Below are 5,385 nucleotides of genomic sequence, written 5' to 3'. Positions count from 1 at the left end.
AGATTAATAGAACAGTTTGCAGAGAAGCAAATGTCCCAGGGCACATAATATGTTCTTTTTACTAACATAATAAGTTTGAGATTCTGGTAGGATATCCAGGGAGACCTTTCCAACAGGAAATTGATGATATAAGACCAAAACTGAGGAGAATCATGGGCGTTAGACACTATTCAAATTTTAAAGAAAAGACTGACCAAGTTGATTTGGAGGGATAAACTCAGCTCTCCTAGCACCTTCGCCCTGTGCTCCACACTCTCTCCACCACCAAGCAATCACCAATCCCTCCCTTCAAACCTCTTCCCACATGGAACAAAATGCTATCTATTGGATAATTGCTAGTGGTTTTACTTTTCCTTTTCTTCCTGAAACTACTAGGTTTATTTGTTTTATTATACAAATGGTTCTGTAAGATGAGAGGATTTAGGGGACAGTTTGGGGAAGAATTTGAGTAAAATAATAAAAAAGAAAAAATTTATTAGAAATAACTGTGAGGAGCATTTTTTTTTTAGAAGAGGCAACCCTTGGTTGACCTCACAGGTTGCAAGGACCTTGTCAGCTTACAAACCCTTATTTTTTAAAATTATTTTTTATGCCTACAGAACCCGGTTTTCCTCAATGGTCTCCCATCCAAGTACTTACCGGGCCCGATCCTGGTTAGCTTCCAAGGTCAGACGGGATAGGGCTTATTCAGGGAAGCATGGCTGTAGACAAGGAGAAATTTTTTGAGGAAAATATGGGAACAATGTAACAACTGTTGGAGGAAGGGAAACTCTAGGATAAGCTAGAAATGATTAAAGGGAATTTTATATTTTTATAAGGTGGAAGCCATAATTTCTTCTTTCATCTCTCCATCCAGACAACAAACAAATGAACAAAACTCATCAATGCTTTACAGTTAGATTTGTGTCTGATTTCTTTGGACTGAGTTGTGCTAAGACAGATCTTACTGCAGAGCAAAGCAGCGTTAGGCTTCTTTTTTACACTGGGATTTTATATTGGGTGCTCTCAGGGGAATTGTTACAGAGAGACATGCATTTGTATAAAAAAGTATTTTATGCTGGATTTTAGCCTCCCATTTTTTATTACTATTTTATTTGTTATAAAGAGGAAGACAGAGTTCTGCCAAATTTTAAACATTAATAAAAGGATGTGGAACAATCGTAAGATAATTAATGTGGTATGTTTCCAGCAGAAAACAGCAATATTTTTGAAGATTCCATGGAGGCATTAGATAGGAGACTAGTATGAATAGACCATTGTGTTCTGGAGACCGGAATCACGCAAAAAATAAGTGATATGATATGTACTTGGCCACGTTTGTGACAAATATAAAATATATTATGCCCTTTTGTAGATCAAAATAAGAATGAGGTGTTATTTATATAAGTATTAAATATAGTCAGTGCTTGATAGATACAATTATCATCATTATCACTTTCATTGTCACCTTTGTCATAAATCATGAAAACCAAGTGAAGAGAAAAAAAAAGTAGACAGGAGCAGCTTCAGAGGCTGAAGTTCACTGTGCTACGTCAGAATGTTCTAACACATTGGGTAGGATGCACTGCTTTTTCAGTCCCCTTCCCCCAGGATTGGCAGCTGTAGCTCCTTCCTCCTGCTGTTGGATGCTTTCAGTTACCTCCAGTGGGGCTGAGGGAACAGGAAGACCCATGCGATGTTGACAGAAATTATCTTTAAAAAGAGCAATTTATGGCAGTAGAACAAATAATCTGACATGCAAAAAGAATTGAAACATCAGCCTGCAAATATATTAACTAGAGATAGAGGAAAGCTCAAAGAATGGGGAGAGTGTACTTGAGCCTGAACTGATTAAATTCTGAAGAGGCACAGCTCTTTCACTCATGCAGCATGGTTATTTGAGATAGACTCAGGTGATACCTGAGAAAGAGAACATTACTAATAGCGGCTTCATAATTAAAATATGGGGAGATCAGCACATTTCTACATGGAAAAAAAAAGTTGGCATCTTATTAGATTATCATAAAATAGCTAATTCAAGTGTCATCAAATCTTATTCTTAGAATAACATTTTCAGTAACAATGGAGCATATTTTAGCACAGATGATCTCAAGATTGTAAGCTATGTGGAGGTGGGATCCATGGGTTTGCTTTTGTATTCCTCCAATGTTTCTAGTACAGACCAGAATATAATGGACAAAGATTTTAAAATTAAGCAGAATGATAATCTGAAAGGAAATTAGATTGGAAACTCCTTATTGATATAGGCTGTCGCTAACTAGCCTTTTGACATGGGAAAAGTTTCTTTATTAGTAAAATGAATGTATTATTGGGCTTGATCTAAGTTCTCCATTTCTAAATTCTAGGAGGGATTCGTTTTAAGTTAGATGTAAGTATTACCTGATGTATGCACTCACATATATACACATAAAACAACCAAACAAAATAAAACATCCAACACATTATTCCAAAATGAGCCACCATAAATAAAATGGTAAATTTTTACAGTTATGGCAAAAATTCTGTATCACAAACCATGTTTTTTTTTTCCCAGTGGATACTTTATGGCTTTGTCCAGATCCCTCATTATGTCCAATGAAACCATCCCTTAGCTGCTTGAACTGTCTGTTGCAAAGCTCACAGCTGCTTCCCTCACTGGGCATTGCCCTTAGCTCTAGGAACTCAACCAAGGTTATGCCCCCTCATAGGGAGCTGTCCGAGGCTGAAATGGATCCCATGGGGATAAAGGCAAGAACTCTTGCCTCATATGACAACTCTTAGGGGCCATTCCATCCTTGGAGGCTTCGAGGATGGGTGTATGCTCCAGCTGCAACTATAACGCTTGTCAGGTTCTCCAAGTGCCCAGTTCTGCCACACCCCCTTTCTTATAATTGTAGCTCTCAAGAGTACTCCCTCGTTAACCTGCACACAATTTTTCATCTCAATACTGGTTTCTAGAGAACACTGTCTAAGTCACAATATAATCAAGTATACCTGTTTATCCAACTAAAAATGTATACAGATGGACTTCAGGCTTTCTTGGATTCTCAAATGTCCATGCATATACGTCATTCCTTGTGTCTGCAGAGACAATAGTTTCAATATGAGCCTTGGACCATTTTAAATAGCCATCAATCTGAGATTGGTGGAAATGGCAGTTAGGTACTTTTCCCTTTTAAACCAAGCATGTAGTCTTGAACATAGGGTAAAGCTCGGGCTTGAGAACATGATGAGAGCTTCTCTCTGCAACAATATGTTAAGATAATTGAGAGAGGAGTGTTTTACGTAAGGTACTCTTAATTTCCGTATATAGTGGAAAATTTATATATAAAACCTAAATACTTGGAAACATTCTTTTATATATGACAGAGAAGACAGACAGAAACTTCTTAAAACTATATAACACAGAGAAAGGAATGTTTCTAGGGCTTAAAATAAAAAACAGCTGATCTCAACTTTCTCTCTGGTAATAGAAAGAATCTCTTTCCCTCATAAGTGGTCTGGTGTAAATATAATCATCACTAATTTGTTTGCTTTAATTTAACTTTTACTTCTTTGATAGTAGAAAGTTTTCTGAGCCATAAGATAAGAGAGAAAAGGGAAAAACAAAAGCAAATTTTGGCCCTAAAATAAGAGAGCATGTGCAACACTTACAAATATGTTTAAAATGTTTTGATATAACATTTTTCTATATGGATATTTCATAAAAGATGCAATAGTATCTGCTGTTCAAGCTTTTTGGTTCTTTAAGTTTTAAGAAAATAGAGCAGGACATGGTTGAATGTGAAGAAATATTCTGAGAGCCGTGATGATTTCATTATAGTAGTAACAACCTTTTAGTATGGCCATGAAGTCAAGTGAGAAAACAATTTCTTTTAATTTTGGTATTATCCTAACTAATTTATATTCTATTTCGATCATTTAGAACAAAAACAGATCAACTTACTATTTTTAATTCTTTGTTTCTAAGTGTTATTATGAACTTCAAAACTTTTGAAAATTCTAATTACCCCTCTACAGCAATAAAGCTATGCTTTTAATGAAGGGGTGACTAACTCTTTAGTGGTTACAAAACACCTCCAGGGGTGTGGAGACTGGCACCAGAGAAAACCAAAGAGCTGCTTAGTAGGAACTTCTCCAGCACCCTTTACCAACATCTTTCTATTTCCTTATGATTAAGTTAGTTTGTCTTATCCCTTCCTTTTTTCATCATTGGCTCCATTGCTTTTCCATGTTAGCTCTATTTCTTCTCTCCTGCACGGAAAAAAAAGAAAAGATGTTACTATAGCTACCTTCTTTTATGCAGGATTTTTGTGTAGCATGGGGCCTTCAGAGGCATCCAGGATGAACAAGTTAGAGAATCATCAATATGCAGCCAGAATTAATGTCCAATGTTATATTGCTTGGGAAATTGGCTCATTAACTGCTTTATTTCTTTGTCTTTTGAAACAGTTAGTGGCGCTTTCTTTGATCTTAACAGTGATTTTTTTTTTCTATATTATACAAAATATTTGAGATTTTTTTCCCTTATTCTCAATGGCTTGCTGATCAAGCTAGCAGAAAGTTAAGGCAAGTCATGGCTGTTTTCAACTCATGACATCAAGGAGCTGCTTCCAGTGCTCAAATACTACTGCTGTTGCCGTCTTGGCCTGTTGAAGGTATAACACATTTTTAGTAGAATTCTTTGTGCCTTTTTAGTTTATACATTAAGGCTCAAGGAGAAATTGACTGGGCAAAATAAATCATGTTCAGGTTTGACAGTGAAAATCTTGGTTTAGGGTAACTTATTTGGTTATGAAATAAAAGCATATATAAAAGTTTATGGCAATACACTCCATTAAAAAGTCTCAAAATGTTCTACTTTGTCTTTAGACAGTAATTTACATATTCCATATGGGCTTGTCCTATATTCATTCCAGTCAGGCAAGTTCAGGGCTCGATTCCAAGCCATACAGCTGGAGGTGGAAGGCAGGAGGCTAGTCTGCTGTGTTCAGCAGTATGTCTGTAAAAGTTCTATTTTGACCCAAAGTTGCTTTAGAGAACTTTATATTTGCTGTCTCCTAACCACACCTGTTTCTGGTGCACAGTGTGATGCTAAGAGAGAGCAGCTTTTAACAACCTCACTCTGTTATAAATAACCAAGGGTATTCTGTGCACAGAAAGCTATTAAAGGCGACTACCTCATCTAGACAGCAGGAGATCAGTGGGTGGGACCACTGTTAAAATACTTCCCCAAATTCACTGGATGAACAGGGTGCATTCGGAACCTTACTGATCAAATCCAGGAAGTAAACTGACTTTTTTTTCTGCAAAATATGTCTTACTCTTTATTGTGATTCTAAATTATGGGAGCAGCAGCCACACCCCAGAAGATTTCAGTAAATTGCACCATTTGTGCCCAAAAAG

At 36.6% G+C, this 5,385-nt stretch overlaps 1 pseudogene; it reads right to left on the bottom strand.

Annotated features, from left to right (window-relative positions):
* Positions 1–590: 590 nt before the first annotated feature.
* On the bottom strand, positions 591–709 carry LOC120597122 (uncharacterized; annotated as a pseudogene).
* Positions 710–5,385: the final 4,676 nt, after the last annotated feature.

This window comes from Pteropus medius, unplaced genomic scaffold (genome assembly GCF_902729225.1).
Source record: "Pteropus medius unplaced genomic scaffold, Ma_sr-lr_union100, whole genome shotgun sequence".
Lineage (NCBI taxonomy): Eukaryota > Metazoa > Chordata > Mammalia > Chiroptera > Pteropodidae > Pteropus > Pteropus medius.
The sequence above is the reverse complement of the archived record's forward strand: the minus strand, read 5'-3'. Positions and strand labels throughout refer to the sequence as shown.